This window comes from Octopus sinensis, linkage group LG12 (genome assembly GCF_006345805.1).
Source record: "Octopus sinensis linkage group LG12, ASM634580v1, whole genome shotgun sequence".
In the NCBI taxonomy this organism is placed as follows: domain Eukaryota; kingdom Metazoa; phylum Mollusca; class Cephalopoda; order Octopoda; family Octopodidae; genus Octopus; species Octopus sinensis.
In genome coordinates this window covers 76,986,219-77,006,289 of record NC_043008.1, presented here as the reverse complement: position 1 = coordinate 77,006,289, position 20,071 = coordinate 76,986,219, and the positions used below count along the sequence as shown (strand labels likewise).

The window sequence follows — 20,071 nt, the reverse complement described above, 5'->3', positions numbered from 1 at the left end:
TACACACTTACATATATATGTATATATACATGTATATATGGGTACATATATATATGAACACAATGAGAAACGAAAACATAAAAACCAAAACATAGAAACGAACTTTTTTTCGAACACCAAAAAAAAAAAACAAACAAACAGAGAAACGAGACACACAACATAAAGAATATTCCCCTTCTTCAGTCGTTCCTGTTTCAACTACTCCACGTTCCAAAGGCAAGGATAAGACGCGACTTCGTTGAAACAGTCCTCGCAAAGCAAATTAAATAAAATTTACTTTCACCAGTCTGGAGCGGGTGGTTCCCTCAAATTCAATAAAAGAAATCTTGCATGTGTCTACACCTGCTCTTCAAATTTCATACGTGGCTAGCCAACTTAGTTGTATTACTTTTATCGATGTGCTGGAAAGAAGCTGAAAAGAAGGTGGTTTGCATAACTTTCCTTGTCTTGGAACGTAGCTGTAACTTCAACCTCGCATATGATGGAGGCTTTCATACACGTCTGGTTAAGTGGGCAAGCTTCAAGCTTTCGACAGTTACATATATATGTATGTATCACAGTGTGTGGGTATGTCTGTCTGTCTGTATGTATGTGTGTATGTGTGTGTGTATGTATTTATGTATATATATATATATATATATAATATATATATATATATATATATATAATAAATATTAGGGAATAAATCCAAACTTACAGGGAAAAATCAGATTTAGTATTGAATCCAATTTTATAGTAAAATATTATATTATATTAAATTAGAGATAAAACCACTATTAGGCAAATCATACAATGAAAAACTTAAGCCAATACATAAGATTATTTAATTTATATTATTTAAATATATAACAAAATTATAAAAAAAATATAATTAATATAACACTACGATCGTTTCATGGCTGTTAATTTCTTTAAATTTTCGAGTTACAGTCATTAATCAGGTGGTTTAAATATTTAACTTGGCGAGGTTTAATCAATGAACTAAAATTTGAATCAGTAAATTGCGTGCCATTATCCAACACTATAGTGTCCGGCACACCAAAACGTGCAAATATTTCATCCAAAAATTCAATAGTTAGTTAGCTTTCTGCACTTACAATTTTCAGGCCATTTGGCCATTTTGTGTAACTATCTACTGCTACCAGGTAATATACACCGTTTAGTTGTTCTGCAAAATTTATGTGTAGTCTAGACCACGGTATATCTGTCTTTGGCCACGTTTGAATCTCTACTGGATGTGCCTTTGCTGCCAGGGCGGATCTCCTGCATGCTTCCACCAAATTCTCGACATCTTTATCCATACTAGGCCAATAGCTATAACTCCTCAAGATGGCCTTCATCCAAGCAATTTCAGGATGTCCTACATGAAATTCTTTTAGTATTGTATATTATAGTACAACAGGTATCACAACCCTCTGAGCGTACACCAGCACATTGTCACATCGAATAGTATTTCGAACCTGTGTTACGTTCAGCGACATAATTTTTTGTATTTGTCTCATTCATTATTTTATATTTTCATTTTGTTAATAAATGCATCTTTTTCTCCTTTACTTTTTATCTCTTCTTATGTGACTGGTAGTTCCAGCACTACATTACAGGGAATATTTTTCAATTCAATTTCTGATTTTAACGCTGTTATTACTGTATCTTCAGGCAGTTTTTTATACTTCGGGATCAATCTCGACAACCTGTCCCCATGTCCCAATTTCTTCGAAGACCATAATTCTATTTTGAAATCATAATTTAATAAGGTAGTCCCCCAGTTCTGTGATCGATTGGTTATATGTGTAGGGACACCTTTTTTTGATCCATATATTGTTAATAGTGGGCGGTGATCTGTCTGCAAGATAAACTTTTGCCGTACAGGAATTTATGAAATTTTTTCATAGCAAACATAATGGCTAGTGCCTCTTTTTCTATTTGGCTATAATTCATTTCCGCCGATAGTAATGCACGTGACGCGTGTGCGATCAGTTTTACGTTACCATTTTCCAACTTATGTAAGATTACTGCTCCGATCACAGACTCGCTAGCTTTCGGATCAAAATGTGCTAGAGATAGCTCTGACGTTAACATCTTTTTAATCTCTTCGAATGCTTTTTGGCATTCGTCAGTCTAACACCATTTCACATCTTTTTTTTAAAGGTGATCTTAGCTCATGCATTCTTGGAATATATATTTGATAATAATTCGCAAGCCTTAGAAAAGCTTGTAAGGTTGATAAGTTAGTCAGATGAGGCATATCTTTAATTGCGTCAGCCCTCGACGGGTCCGGTCGTCGTCCATTCCTGTCGATAATTTGTCCTAAATACTTAATTTCAGGTAAGAAAATGTTCATATTTTCCCTCACTCAGTGTGAAACCGTATTCTCTTATTTTTTCAAAAACATACTTTACGTGCTCAATATGCTGATCACGAAATTCACTTTTAATTGATATATAATCCAGATATGGAATTTCGAATTCACACTCTGCTACCATTGTATCAACAACCGGCTAAAAAATTGCAGGTGCGACTCTTATTCTGAAAGGAAGTCGTTTAAACTTGTATAACCCTTTGTGCGTGTTTATCCTCAACAGCTTGGAACATTCTTCGTCAACTTGCAGCTTCCGATAAATCTAATTTAGAAAGCGTTTGCTTCCATTAAGCTTGGCAAAAATCTCCTCTAGACTTGGTAACGGATAGTTATAAGTTTTCAGACATTCATTAAATCCCATGGAAAAATCAGCGCAGACCCTTATTTTGTTTTTCTTTTTTTTATGTACACAGTTGGTGCAGCCTATTCCAAATAGTCTAATTTTTGTATTACACCAATATTCTCAAAACTTTTCAATTCTTTTTCTTCTTGATTCAGTGCCGCACAAGACACAGCTCTCTTTGGTTTAAAAACCGGAACAGTATTTTATTTTAGTTGGAATTTCAATTTTATTTTTGTACATCTACCAAGTTATTCTGAAAAACAGGAAGATATATTTTTAAAAATCTCATTTTTAACTTCTCAGATGCATTGTTCGAACTGGCGTGCGACGCATTCACGTTATTACAGAAAATGTTACCATCCAATCTGTACCAAGCAGATTAATGGTATTTTCTGATATGTAGACCTTCGCTTTGAACGTCTTCCCATGAAATGTTACATCTGGCATCAATTCACCCAGGAATCGAACTTGCTGTCCAGAGACTCCACGAGCTATTTGCTTTGTCTTCTTGAACGTAGTCTTCCCATTTTCTTCTAAGTTTCAGTATTTATTATTGATATGGCGGCGAGCTGGCAGAAACGTTAGCACGCCGGGCGAAATGCGTAACCGTATTTCGTCTGCGTGTCGTTGTGAGTTCAAATTCCGCCGAGGTCGACTTTGCCTTTCATCCTTTCGGGGTCGATAAATAAAGTACCAGTTACGCACTGGGGTCGATGTAATCGACTTAATCCTTTTGTCTGTCCTTGTTTGTCCCCTCTGTGTTTAGTCCCTTGTGGGTAGTAAAGAAATAGGTATTTCGTCTGCCACTACGTTCTGAGTTCAAATTCCGCCGAGGTCGACTTTGCCTTTCGTCCTTTCGGGGTCGATTAAATTAAGTACCAGTTACGCACTGGGGTTGATATAATCGACTTGATCCGTTTGTCTGTCCTTGTTTGACCTCTCTGTGTTTAGCCCCTCGTGGGTAGTAAAGAAATAAGTATTTATTATTGAGATATCGCTCCCTGTGTCTAGTTGTATACTTGTATTTTATATTATTAATTTTTACCGACACAATTTTTTTCACTTTACTATCTGTTTTCATTGAAAACACTTTGTTTTTCCGTTCGACCTTTCCTTTTTCGCCCAACACTGCGGCTGTTTATGCCCCGTTTTGGCACAAGCAAAACATTCTTTGTTCCTAAAGGGGCAGTCCCTTTTGAAGTGCAACTTGCCACAACCATAACACGGTTTGAGCCTTGTTTGTTTTAACCTTCTATAGTATGAAGAAAATGTAATCTCATCTTCGGGATTATACAGGAATTCTTAAATGGAGTTGGTCACTCCATCCGCCGAATACGACGCCGCTGGGTTTTTGGATTGTAGCAATAACTCTATCAACGCTGTTGTTGTTGGTGTTCACGGTATTCTTGCTGCTGCTGCAACTGTTGTTGTTGCTTCACGATGGAAGTTAGTAGTTCTTCCATTTCGACACTCCTACCTTGTTACCACTGTTATAACGACACCATTATACAGTGGGAGGTATCCTCGTCGCCACTGATATGACGTACGACTTCTTGTCGTCATGTTACATCTAAACTGTTATAATATCAAACGTTCTTGATGTTCTCTTATTACTCTCCAACAGTGCATCTTCAACAAGCACTCCACAATATATCTCTTCAATAATTCCTACGACCTGTACACTATGACTGCGCATACGACACTCTAATTTCTTTATTTGGCAACTAAGGGCCCAACGCAGGGGGGGGGGCAATACAAAGACAGACAAAACATTTAAGAGAGCATCCCCCCACTTTTTTTATATTCGTTAAAAAATTTTGATTGTTACAAGTAACGATGTTTAAAAATGTAATTTACCTGGGCTCATAAGCCCACCACCATTGACCAACGTTTCCTTTTTTCCGTTTAGGGTGGCTGAGCTTAGCCGGCTCCATCCATTCCTAACTTTCTCTCTACGTTCATCCATCTTTACCGAAACATGCTATGCGACAGGTATCTCCTTTCCAGCAGGATCTTACTTTTTAGTTGATACGACAAGGAAAGTGACACACCATTTGGCATATATTGTTTTCACATCAATATCATTTATCAGTAACACTCTAAAATATTGTTCAACACAATGTACAAACATCCTATCATTCACTTTCCTGCGCACACACACAGTACGACTCTCTCTCTCTCTCTCTGAAAGTGGACTAAATTTTTAGAGAACAAAAGGAAGACATCCACAGTCGTATTCCCGGTCACATGTCTTCATCTGTTATGATTTTTTTTTGCACATGTCAGTAAAACCAGCTTTTTGTAATCCCGTGTTCATGTGTCTATGAGAAAAAATCACTTTAACTTCCAAACATGTGCACAACAAGTCTTATGTGGACCATAATGATGTAAAAAAAAAAAACACCAGAGATTTCTACACAAAAAAACTCGTGTCTGCACCAGTTTAGATTTATATAAAGGTATATAATCTAAAATATAGAAATATTCAGGTTTATGAGAAGAAACTAGTTGATAGGGTATGGGAATCTTCTCAGCTATTCTTTCAACAGAATTAAATATTCTCAAGTATTTCCCTGTCCGCAGTGTGTCACTTTGAACAAATTCAAATAAGTACAAGGTCAGAATAACTTTTTGGTAGTTGTGAGTTTTGTTCTTCTATATTCAATGTTCAAATCCTTGTCATTCTTCTGGGGTCAATAGAAACAACTCCATACATAAACTTAAGTAAATTCATTCGACAAAATCCACTCCCTGCAAACTGGCGAGGATAGAAAAGGAAATCACTGTCAACTATTTTTGTTCTCCCCCATACCCATCCATCGAGCTATTTATCCAGCTTGTGGGTTTAAAAAAACCCACGGTTTTGGCTTTTAAACAGCAGCACTCTGTGTTTATAAACAACCAGCGACGGTGAGTTATGCTGTGTCAAGTTTTAGTCAAGACCCTATTGTCACAGAATTTGTTTTGTCCAAAAACATCAGTGCGGAAGGTCACTACTTAATCACGAGGCAAAATCTAACAGAGGAATCAAAGTTTATTGATGTACAGCTTTCAAGATTCGGATATCAAATGTAGCAGGATTATTCGAACTTACAATGGAATAGTAAACTTTCTACTTCCTATTTCAAAACACTTTACACACGCACGCACAAACACGCACACGCACACAGACACAGACACACACACACACACATACACACACACACACATACACACACATATACAAACGTACATACATACACGTATGAGCACATAAGTAGGTGCAGTACGGCCTAATGCTTATGAAGTTAGTTCGCTTCGAATCACAACTTCGAGTCGTGACAAGCTTGTGTCATTTTCTATTGCCTCCGGTTGACGCACATCGTGTGAGTGAACTGGGTAGACGGAAACTGTAATGAAGCACGCCGAGGGATTGTTCCTTTGATTCAGAAGGAAGAGTCATGACAGACATTATATCCTGCTGATTCTGCACGAGAATTAGGTTAAGGGTATACGTGTCCGTAAAAAACTCAACCATTTAGGGCAATTTAATTCAGTCGACAGAACAACTTAATCCTCATTGCCGAAGGACGGACATACACAAACACGCACAACCACACACGCACAACCATACACGCACACAGACACAGACACACACGCGCGCGCGCATGTAATACTTTATTGCATCTCCGGGAGGTAACTCCCCATCACTATAAATTGGTTAACTCTTACATACTAAAATGATTATACCTTACAGACTAAAGCTTGATTATATTCAAAGTTATTGCTCCTATCCTTGCTATATCTTTTCTAAACTTAACTTCAAATGAGACCAAATAAGTTCAAAAATCAAACGTTATTATTGAGCTAAAAATTAATGATCGTCTCTATAGGTATTGTTCTGTGAAATCCATTCTAAGATACAATCAGTTATCTAAGCCGAAGCTAAATTTAAACTTGATCTGCTGACAGAGAAGCATTTATTTTTACTTGTATGTGTGTGTTTCTCCTGCAAATAGCTGTCGCATTTGTCGTTTACAGTTGGTTCTGTGACGACATTAAATTTAGTGTTTGTTCATTGTTATTTATAGCTGACTTTGTTGCTGACTGCAACTGAAACAAATTCATTAATCGCCCTGGGAACTACAACGCCAGTGTTAATCGATAGGAAGCCAACACGTGTTCTCTGAAAGGAAACCTCGTTAATGTAGGTCATTGAACAAATGAATATTAATCAGTGATGGCTCACATCTATAAAACAACTATACCGGACTTCATAGATTTGAATTGCTTTATTTTATATGTTTATTGTTTTTTTTTTTTGAGACAAACCCACGACTTCTACAAAGACCAGGGGTCAGGAACATGTGGCTATTAGAAGCTCTGTTTTTTATTCTTTCTTTTTCCTGAATGCAAACATATATCAATTTGAGGGTGTATTTAAATTTTAGTAGATGTGCAGGTGCCGATTAGGCGCATAAAACATTTATTTATAAATAAATTTATGGGTAGATAAAATGAGTTCTTTGTTGGTAATCCAACACCGTCATTGATTCGATTCGTTTTCAGTTCAGTTTCATCAACGATTTTTTCATAAATTTATAACTTCATGTCTCGCCACTCTTGATTTTTTTAACGTAATTTATTGCGTTTTTGTTCCTTTTTTAATCAAATAACTTCTAATCAACTTACCAACGCCAAAATGGAATACCTTGAGCTGGAACTCTTGCTTCTCCCAAAGACTTTAGTGCTTATTTTTAACATCTTTTGTTTTTCGTTTTGGATTCATTTCGTTTTCGTTTCCTTTTTAAATAAACAATTTAGTAATCGAAAAAAACGAACCGAATCGAAATAGATTTGCCCCGATTAATATTATTGCTGGGTTAAAAAGTAATTTAGTTATTGTCTCAAAATTGCTAGTTATCCTCTTTATTTCATTGCCCTTTGCGTATGTTGTGCGGGACTGTAGAAAAGACTGATAACTGATAATTATGATAAACTGATTGAAAGCAGTTCAATGATGGTCTTTGATATAGGTTTAGGGTATTCTTGCTGTCGTGTCTGCTGCCAGTAGGTAATAACATCTGATGGGCAAAAGTTTTCTAAAATTTATATAGTGATTGATCCGTTGTGGTTCGATAGAATGATTAAGTTTGATCTGGAAAAAAATAAATAAAAAGATCAGAAAGAGAAAAAAGAAAAACACGAAAATTTGAAAATTTGCGTTGAAAAGTGCTTCAACATATAGCTTTGGGTCAGAAATGCGCTTTCGTTGTAAGTCTTACAGAAGGACATTTGGAATATCTGAAAAAAAAAAAAAAAAGTGGTATCAGGAACATCACAATTTTAGAAATATAGAAAATGAAATTGAAGAAGTCTACCGTTTTACAGAAAATCATTAACTGGTCAAAATTTTAGAAATTCTAAGTCCGAAAAAACTAATATTATATCCAAGTCCAGACAAACTAATTCTGGGTAGTTATAAAAGCATAAAATAAATAGGGCATTCAGAATTAAACCTATTTTTGTATGTATTTAATCAACTGAAAATATTGCAGAAAGTTATCTGATTAAAGTCTGTTATATTCCTGGAAGAAAATAACTTGCTCATAAACATACAACATGACTTCCATCTAGGGAGAAGCTGCCTCACACAGCTACTACAGAATTACTTCTAGGTAGAGCAACAGCAGCTTAACCATTCACATGTGGATGTAATTTATCTTGAATTTGTTAAGGCCTTTGACAAAGTTGAACATAAGATGATGTCACAAATCGCATGACCTTGGCGGAAAACAGGGAAAGTGTCTGCATGACTTTCTAAAAGTCAGAAGTGAGGCAGTTGCAGCCAGTGGTGCTCTCTCTGGAGAGACATCAATCTGCAGCGGAGCCCCTCAAGGGACTATGTTGGGACCATTACTGGCTCTCCCAGATATACCTTCAGCCATACAGTCAGCTACTCTCATCAGCAACGCTGATGATACAAAGGTATAACAAGAGGTCAAGGACCTTGATGACATACTAAAACTGCAAAACATCTGCATGCAATATACAAATAAGCTGACAAAAACAACATGAAATTCAATTCTGACACCCCTATCAGCCCACAAACAGACTACAATCGGAATGCACATAACCAGGATGTAAGGTAATCACAGACTTAGAGTCAGTGCATGACCTGAGAGTCCACATGAGTAATGATGCAACATTCAATATGCATGTTAACAAGATGGCATCACTGTACAGGCGAGTAGCTGGAGGGATTCTGAAATCATTCAAAACCAGAAAAATGATATCATGCTAATTCTATGGAGAACTTTCGTCCTCAGTTGTCTGGATTACAGCACCCAACTATGGTCACCGCAAAGCGTCTAACTGGTGGCGGAACTTGAGGCAATCCAGCACCACTACACATAGAATATTGACTCGGTGAAACAGATGAACTACTGGGAGACGCTAAAGGAACTGAAGCACTACTCCCTACAGGGAAGGCGTGAAAAATATGCAGTGATACATATATAGAACATTCTGGAAGGTTTAACTCCCAATTGAAAGCCATGTCGCTATCAAACGGAACGGTACTCCATAATACCAAAGATGTCGTCTTCTCCATCTCGAATAAAGACCCAATACTGTAACAACTTGGGTTTCAGGGGTCCACAACAATTCTACATTTTGCCAAATAACCTCAGAGATTTGCGAGGTGTAGATGTGGAATTCTTCAAAGGGCACCTGGGCAAATTTCTATCTGAAATACCAGATGAACTCACAACGTGGAAGGAGGTACAAAAAAGAGCATCTCCGTCCAGCTTGCTACTTCACCAAAAACATTACATAGAGGAAACTCAAATTCACCGAAAGGCGGTGCTCCAGCATTGCCCCAGCCTTTAGCTGAAACCTGTATAAGATAAAAGATATGTAAAAGATATGAAAGAAGCCCGTCGTTCATATATGTATGTATGTATGTATGTATGTATGTATGTATGTATGTATGTATGTATGTATGTATGTATGTATAATTATATGTTATATATATATATATATATATATATATCGTATTTTCTCTCTCACTTCTATCTTTTCTCTTTTCAAAAAAATGTTTTTCCCACCGTTCACTGTTTTCCTCTCGTTCTGGTCTAACGACCCACCATGTTTGTTTTCGTTCAGTTTCCTTGTATGTCGCTACTGTCATTGTTCTGTTCCCAACTTTGACCCACCATAAATTCTAAATTTTATTTTAGAATTTATGGGAGCAATTGTCTTTGAAGACTTATATTGTCGTTGAATGCTCGAAATGAGGAGTAGATAGACAGCCAACTGATGATGAGTCCTTTCTCTGTGATTACTTCTCTTGTTTTCCATTTGTTCTCGTTGTTTACGTACCTCACGTTATTTGCACTACTGGTGACGTCCTGCTCCCATATATGAATGTGTGTGTGTGTGTGTGTGTGTGTGTGTGTGTATATATATATATATATATATATATATATATATATATATATTATATATAAATATTATTTATTATATATTATATTATTATTATATATATTCATTTATTATATATATTATATATTATATTATTATTATATATTATTATATAATATCATTTATTATATATATACTATATTATTTATTATATATATACATTTATTATATATATTATTATTATTTTTTTGCAATTTACTTAATCTTTGATATTTTATTATTATTTTAATTTTAATATGTCTATTATATGTAACATTTCTAGATGGTGTAATTTAATTGTTCATTTTGAATTGATAAAAGGTGTTTTTTTTTTTTCTAATTTTATATATATATATATATATATATATATATATAATATATTATATATTATATATATATATTATATTATATATATATTATATATTATTATATATATATTATATATTATTATATATATATATATTATTATATATATATTATATATTATTATATATATATCATTTATTATATATTATATATTATTTATTATATATATACTATATTATTTATTATATATATATTATTTATTATATATATTATATATTATTATTATATATATATATATTATATATTAACTATTATACATATTATACTATTTATTATATATATTATATATATATTATATTAGTTATTATATATATAGCAATAATAAATCTCTGAACGTGATGTAAACAGTAACTGCTCGACAACGTAAAGTATACTAGCCATCTCAATATGGCTAACCACTAAGGGTAAGGGTGGGTGTTACTGTAGTTTTTAGCCCCAGAAGATCATCGTCTCCAGCTGGCTTTAGGCACACTTTCTGTGACCTTATGGTATTTGCAAAGGCAGGTCATCCCTCTCTCGTAAACCTAAGTGACACGCACGGACTGCAGTTTCTAGGTATTTGCCTGTCTTCGACGTACGGCAGTCACCGGTTTACGATGAAAGGGAGACCTGTTTGCAAATACTTATAGGTTTTTCTAGTAACTTCCGCCGCTGATTTCGAAAAACTGTCTGCAAGCAATAATAAATCTCTGAACGAGATGGCTACTATACTTTACGTTGAGCTGTGTGATGCTGCTGTTCACTGCATCTTTTTACAGCTAGGTGAAATGTAATACCATTGTGGTTACTTGCAGCTACGTAGCCTACTATACTAGTTGGTGAAGAGGACTGTTGAGAGTTAAATGTGTTAATTATTCAACACTGCACTATCTCATTACTGCTTGATCCGTTGATAGTAAGTTTTGATCTCTGAAACTATATCATAATGAAACTACATTACATTGTAGTAATTACCTACAGCCAAGAGTTGAAACTGTGATGTTATATCAATAGATATACTTTTACTGACCGTTACTGGCTTTGTGCTAATCCGAATTACTTAATTAATCCAGTCTTAATGTTGTTCGATATTTACTTTAGGCCGATTATTTCTCCGGTATTGATTTTTGACACCAATTACTTCCTTGATTCTGTTTTGACCTTTACGATGGCTCCAGCAGCCGATATAGAGTCTGTTTACTCATGAAGTTACAGCTCTTCTCGTCTCAAATGAACTTAGTTCATATATCACAATGCAGTGTGTGTCAAGCAGCATTGGTATTCAGTACATGTCATTCACTACACCAATGTAGCTGCTATAAATGCATAAAACCTCAGAGGTGACCTTTTGTCTGTGTTAGGATCATTATGTAAACCTCAGTAGACGATGGAAAGCTGAATTATTAAAACATCAGAAAAAATTTCCTTCGGTATATAGCTACATTCCTGTAAGTTCCGCGTTCAAATCACGCCACAGTTGACTTGGCCTTTCAGCTTTCTGAGGTCTATAAACAAACAACCAGTCAAATATTGGCTTAGAATGAATTTTGAATTCACTATACCTACCCTAGAGAAGTTGTAATTTTTAATGATGTTTAAAATCCGAGATTAGGGTTCAATTTCCGACTGATGCAAGTTTCAGAGAGGTGGAAGTAGGAGGCACAACAAAAGATATAGAAGAAGCACAAAGGAGAGTTAGTAGCTATAATGTGTATGTGCTGTTGTTCTTAGGCCTTGGATCGACATCGATACAACGAGTGTATGATCAAATGTATTCCGGTCTGTTTTCCAAAGACAAGTGTAGTGCAGACTGTATAATCCGTTGTGTAATTTGAGTGAGAGAGAGAGAGAGAGAGAGAGAGAGAGAGAGAGAGGGAGAGAGGGAGAGAGAGACCTGAATGTTATGTCTAGCGAAGGAAGTGATCATGTAAAGAATGTTGCTATAAATGCTTACTCAGCCAGTCCCACGTATGAAGAAAATATTTTCATGGAAGTAAGAATGACCCAGGTCGCAAGAACATATATATATATATATATTATCCTCTCCTCTTCACCGTTCCCTCTCTCTCACTCCTCCTCCTCGACTCTCTCGTTGCTGACACGTGACGAAAGAGAATCTATCTTTCTGACCACTACCTTCGTAAAGACAACAACGTGCTTATATTGTCTCCTTCATAAGTTCGTCTTCCTAGCGTTCATAATTTTTCTATCGTCTTGACTTAACAACCCTCACCGTTTGTTTTTACTGTTTTGTTCTCACTGTCCTGTTCTCACTGGCCTCTGTACCAATAAATTGATGTTCAATTTCTTTTTGATGATTGGTATCATTTTATCTAGAATATTTTTGATTATTCTTCCCAGGTAGGGATATGAGGCGTATTGATGGTTTAGTTAAGAAGTCCTTCTTATGTTCTTTAAGGTTGAAGTGTGGAGATGTAGGGCAGTAAAGTTCTGTGCGGTCGTCCACGCGTAATTTGTTCATAAGCTTGCAATGGTTGGTGTTGATGTTGTCAAGGTCGGATGTCGGTGCCAGTTTATAAGACTTGTAGAGTTCCTTCTTGATGAATTTGTTGTATTCATCGATGGTAATATGGTACATATTTACCGTTTTATCAGAGAAGTCGTGCAATTTAGGTGATGAAGTGATCCGTTTTATTGTATGTGAAAGTTGCTTTTGGAGGGGGAATTTATATTTAGAAAATTCATTGTCTCTAATCATATTAATTGTACGTGTATGTGTGTATACACGTGTATGTATACGTGTGTATGTGCGCACGTATATGTGTATATGCATGTATTTATGGGTATGCGTGTGTGTGCGTCTGTATATATACATACATACATACATAATACATACATATATATATATATATATATATGTGTGTGTGGGTGTGTGTGTGTGTGTGTATATGTATGTATGTATGTATATGTACGTTTCTATATGTATGTGCATGCATGTATGCGTACGGGTTTAAATGCACAAGTACGCAAGGCCTATATAATAATGCACACGTACATACGTACATATGTACGTGTGTGCGTGCATATATCGATATACACTTCTTTCTTTCTCTCTTTCTCTGATTCCTCTTCCCACATTATCACATTAGCCAGTAGAATAAAAACATAAGTCTATTTATAGAAACTTGACCATTCTTAATATTCTTTCCTCCCAATTTGTGGTTTACTAATCTAGAAAAAAAACCCTCCTATACATTTTTTGTACCCATCCCTTAATGCCATTCTAACATATCACTCTACCTCACACATATTTACTACTTACATTCTTACCTCTTCCTACCCCTCCCCTACTCTTCTCCCATCCCCACATAATATCGTGACCACCAACTAACACTCATTTTTTCACTTTCTTACACATTTTCACTCTCTCTTCTTGTTTTCGTTTTCTCTTCCTCTTTCATTTCTTGTTCTTTTCTCACCTTTTCCTTTGACCTCTCTCTTCATTTTAACACACACATCTCTTCTCTTCCCTCTATCCATTTAATACTACCAATACATTCTCAAATTTTCATTGACACTACAAGACCTCTTTGAATGAACAGCACATAGAACCTACGTCTCCACACTTTCCATTCGTGATACCATGGAAAGGAAGTATTTCTACTACTTCTAAACACCACTTACCTTGGATAATGGAATGCAGCTCTAACATATTTATACACTTTTATTTTTATTTCTACATTCATTCTCCTGTTTCCCTATAAACTCCTTATTTGCTTCCTTTTCGAAAATAACTCCTCGTACTGAACTCTAATATTTCATTCTATTTAACCATCACACTTCGTCTCTGTTGAAGGAATATCTCTAATATCCCAGAAACAGCTGTAAGACTAACGCTCTATTTATATATGTCCTGAAAATTCCACCCAGTCTTGGCTTTGTTGTCACATTTTATTTAACATTAGACACCTCACTCGTATCATTATCGAACCAAGAGTTTAACTAACGGTCTTTCCATAGCACTTACGTAGCATTACCTGCCACCTTGGATCTTCTGGATAGAAATACTTCTAATATATTAATATATATATAAATATATATATATATATATATTGTACTGATCCGTGATAGAAAATTCAGCAAAAAAGTACTTTATCCGGTGAGAGATAAGTATTATTTTAAACTTTTGCGCCTGAAGGATGTTTGAGTTCTCTGAACACATGAAACTATTAATAGCGCTTTAATACATGTATTGTGACCTTTAAATAAATTACATAAATGTGTGTATATATGTGTATGTGTGTGTGTGTGTGTGTGTGTGTGTGTGATTGCAAACTGGTCTCGGTTGACACTGATATGTCCAAGAATGTCCCGGTTGTGGATCAAAGACTTAAATTCTAGGAGGGCAAAATTAAAAATTGCTTTGAAATCGATAAGGACACCTAACATGTGTACAGGTCAGATATATAACTTATGCACTCACATGATAGCTTATTTTAAGTCTAGAGCTGTATATCCTTACCTCAGATCCAGTATCAAAACTTCTGGAATGCATCTCATATATATATAATATATATATATATATAATATATAATATATATATTATATATATATATATACCTACTGTTTTCTCCATGCCACCCGAAACATACCAGATACAATATTCCATTTAATCTATCTAGAAGAATCCGAACAATTGTTTCCAATCTGATGTTCAGAAAAAAAAAAAACTCTTTGAAATAAAACAGGTGCTACCGGAAAGAATGTATCCGTCGACTCAAATAGAGAATGGAATGGAATGCACCGAAGCAATAGATATTGAAGAATTAAGAAAAGTCAAAAACCGTCCAGATACACCCAAAACTCTGTCTTTACAGGACATAACCCAAGAAACAAGAAAACATTCAGCAGTATCCTACAGAACATACCGTTATTGAGTTAGAACCAAGGAATGAAAAAGGCAACTGAATCCTACAAAATAATCAAATGCAAAAGGCAACCAAAGTCCTTAAAGCTACTTACCAGCTACGGACTCAACTTCAACAGTTAAAAAGTGTAGCCGATCCAGTAGTGGTACCTGTGAGAACCATATTGAGGACACAACTTATAAATTTAAATTTTTATTATGAAAAACCATTTTACCTGTTCTTCAAAAGATTCAGTTTATCCCATCAAATGCAAGCAATGAATGCAGGGAAGACGAAATTGGACAAAACCGACTTTAAGAATGCGATTAAATATTCATAGTCAACAAACATGGGGTCCCAAAACAAGACAAATTCTACTTAATGAAAATTTGGACACATACAAAATCTCCCAAATGTTTTCGTCTTCCCACTCGATCAGTGTGCAGACAATACTCCAGACCAAACAAGAATTAAAAATGAAAGTTCGTTTATTAAAAATACGTCACAGCTGAACAGGCTATAAAAACATTATCAGCAATACACAATTTTCCTTTTCCTGTGAATCAATTACTGGAGAATGTCTACTTTGGTTCCTTCTTAAAAAAACCAAAATTCATGAAGCAACTATCATCTATCTTATTTACCCCACATCTAATTATCACATTCGTCCCACACCTTGTTAAAAGGGATACCTTTTGAAATGTTCAATGGTTGAAAACTAGCATTAATTGATATCATTATTCTTCGACAGAATAATAACCAATAATTATCTATAACACTTTTATATAAACAATTATTATATCAGTTATTCATATCTCTCTTTTCTAACTGCTAAATGACATTCAACGGAGTGTCACATGAGCGTAATACACGAACGTTGACCAATGGAATTGTACGTTAACTGATAGCATTCATAGTCACATTCCAGCTTTTTAAAACAAACTATTTTTGTAACAACGACCAAAATAAACATAATTTATGACACAACTCCATACACTGCACATTTTTGAAAATCTAATGTGGAACTGGTCTAGTGTATTCTTATATCTTAAAATATAATTAAATTCTAATTAATTTTAAAAATTATCTGAGCATTTTCAACTTCTTTTTCAATGCCTCCACTTGTTTGGATTAATAACAATTTCTCTCTCTTTTTCTCTCTGTTTCTACCTGTCTGTCTGTCTGTCTCTCTTTCTCTTTCTCTGTCTGCCTGCCTGTCTGTCCTCTCTCTCTCTCTTTCTCTCTGTACACACATACACACACACACACACACACACACACACACACACATATATATATATATATATATATACATACGTGTATGTATGTATGCATGTATGTATGTATATATGTATGTATGTATGTTTGTATATAAATACCAGTATACATATATTTAGTTCCTACGTACGAGTCATCATTGCAGTTAATTGGAAATCAGCATTGAATGATCCAAGTAGAATTGGAGGCCTAACCGCGACGGATCATCAAGGGGAACACTGTATTACTATAGCACTCTGTTACAACGATCAAATAGCCAAGTATTGTTTATCCTTCTCAACTGAAATTTTACTGCTGGCGGTAGTAGAGCTACATCGGTGATGCAGCCGGAGAAGATCGGTATTCCAGAGCTTTCAGCACTCCGTTCATCTCAATGCTACCAAAAGCTTTTCCGTAGTCGACGAAAGCAGTTGAGTCATTGACTGAAGAGATGGGGTGAACGTCAACGGTAAGCTACTAACACACCTCCGATTCAGAGATGGCATCGTACCTATCGCCGAAACCACATATCAGCTGCACACTATGCTAACAGCGTTGAATAATTATGTATGTATGCATGCATGCATGCATATATGTATGTATGTATGTATGTATGTATGTATGTATGTATGTATGTATGTATGTATGTATGTATGTATGTAAGAGATGCTTGCATCTCTCCTGACACATGGGAAGGCATAGCTATTGATCGTAGCAGGTGGAGAAGGATTGTGCATGAGGGGACAGCCACGTTTGAGAAATCTCGAGTTGCACATGAGAAAGTAAGGAAGGATGTCAGGAAGGGCATCGCTGTTATACTTCCAGAAGGGAAGGGTCTTCCTTTGATTCTGACATGCAATGTCTGTGCAAGACCCTGCCTCAGTAAAGCTGGACTCATGAGTCGTCTTCGTAGTCATAAAACGAGACAGATGAGTGACAACCTGGCCACTGGTGATGGTGTAACACAACATACTAATCATATCTGTCGGGCATGTGGAAGAGAGTGTAATTCGACTTAAACGACATGCAAAGGTACATGAAGCCTAGTTACAACTACAGCCGGCTATTACCAGTAAAGGTCTTAGTTGTCAATTTTGTACAAGACATTGTAGATCTTTAACTGGGCTAAAAGGTCACATTCGATCACAGCACCAGTAACAGTTAAGCTTCGTGCAATGGCCATACTCGATAACGAGGGGGCAGCCATATATGTATGTATGTATGTATGTATGTATGTATGTATGTATGTATGTATGTATGTATGTATGTATGTATGTATGTATGTATGCATGCATATACTGTTTGTTTTACTTTTGTGTTGTAATAAGCTGGTGGATTTCGAGGCAGCATTTATATTTTTGACGCCATTGATACCACCGGCTTGAATGGTACTGTCCAGGTGATATCCTTTTGACCATAGTGATATCTGTTTGACAGCTGATAATTGGATTACACATTTTTATGCTTGATTATGAATTTCGTATATGTTAGTCTCGTTATTCTGAGTTGTCCATCATTCTTGTAAAGTGGAAAGTGTGGATTAATAGTTCGTGGGGATCATTTTCATTGGTATTGGTTGGCTTTTCTTCATAGGTAATCGAATTTGGTTTACAAAACTCTTAGAGATTGGCGCTTAGTGTTTGGGGGTTCTGTGGCGCGCGCGCGCACACACACTCACACACACGCGCGCACACACACACACTCACACACACGCGCACATTTCCACCCTTCTAGGCTTTGGTCGGGGGCATAACTAGTTTGGACGACGATGCTAATCAGGTGAGAGTACTTTAACTGGTTAGTGGTGACACTGCTACAAAGGACCTCAGGCTCTTTATGATTTCAAGATACTGACGTTTTGATTTGTGTTGGGTTCCGGCAAGAGAGGGCACGGCGGACGACTTACCCCACCCTCCTGTCTCCACCGGTCAAGCAGACTAGAATCACAGTTAAACTGTAAATCAGGTGGGGAGCCCATGCACGACGGGCCATTCTGTAAAGGATTGATGAGATTACTACCGATGGCACCCATATGTCCTACCTCATTAACCTACCACTACTACCACCACCATTACTACCACTACCACTAAAACTACCACAACTATCTCTACCTCCACTACAACCACTGCCACCAAAAACCACAACTACTACAACCGCAAGTATCATCATCATTGGTCTCCATCATTATAAACAGTTTCACTACCAAAACCACCACCACCATCAGCGCCACCCCACCTACAGCAATATATTATTGTTTAGCTCCCAACTATACCTCGCCCGTAGACTTATGAGCTTAGACATTCCACCTGTGACCATTAAACGTTATATTCAAATAAAAGGTTGATCCATATTTTCCCAATGTGCCCTTCCTAGTTTTTAGATGATAGAACGTTATTTGAGATAGATTTAGCTACTATTTTAAACTGGTTATAAATATGTTGGAAAACTTTTTAAAATAACAAGTTTCTGTTGCAGAAATGGGTGTGTCACATGACTGCCTGTTGTGACGTCACAGGGTGTGGGGAAACACTGTAGTTATGCGGTTTATTTGGCGTTCAACCAACATCGCCATCTTACATAATAATAATTGTTAGAGTCAATAATATCACTACTACTACTACTACTACTACTACTACTACTGTAATATACAACACTGTATAGGCTACCACCCCTCTATTACCATTCAATATCCTCAACAGCAACCACAACCATAATAACAATAACAGCAGCAGCAATAGCATTAGCAACAGCAACGAAGTTGGTATTTGTTTCAGAGTGATTCAGCAGCCAGGAGTAATGGCGAGAGGAGGATAAGGAGGGGTGGGCATACAGGAAGGATGTTGTGTGTGATGTCCGCTTCCCCCAGACGTTGACCTTCACATAGAAAACAGCCCACCACCAACCTGCTGCGCAGTGTACACACAAACACGCAAACACACACACACACACACACACACACATACTTCTATGAATGTATATGTGTGAGGGGTATGTACGTACGTGTATATATATGTATATATATATATATGTATATATATATATATATGTCAGAGAAAGAGGGGGAAAGAGGGAGAGAGAAGAGACATATAAAGAGAGGAGAAAGAGAGGAAAGGAGAGAGAGAGAGAGAGATAGAGAGAGAGAGAGTTTGTGCGCGAGCGCGTGTGTGATGTGACGTCATTATTCGTTAGCGTTTAACGGCGGCCGTCCATTCTCGCTTTGCCCGCGTGATGTTGCTGAAAAACACGAGAACTACAGCATGTGACTCCCACTTCACGTGTATCACCACTCCGCTTGTACTAAACTACCTTCAAATAGTTATACCTCTCCCTCACTTTCTCTTTCTTTTTATCTACCTACCGTGCTCTCTCGATCTGTTTCTCTCTATCAGTCACGCCTTTCACACACAAAACTCTGTTTTTGTTCTTTCTTTTTGTTCTGTCTTTCTTTTCTCACTC

General features: G+C 36.2%; 1 long non-coding RNA gene across 1 annotated transcript in view; it reads left to right on the top strand.

The window, feature by feature from the left end:
* Window positions 1-2,162: 2,162 nt before the first annotated feature.
* The window catches only part of LOC118765671, a 207,359-nt gene continuing 189,450 nt past the window's right edge, over window positions 2,163-20,071 (top strand). Inside the window, exon 1 of the long non-coding RNA XR_005001540.1 lies at window positions 2,163-2,325. This is a non-coding gene — a long non-coding RNA (uncharacterized LOC118765671). The remainder of the gene's footprint in view (window positions 2,326-20,071) is intronic.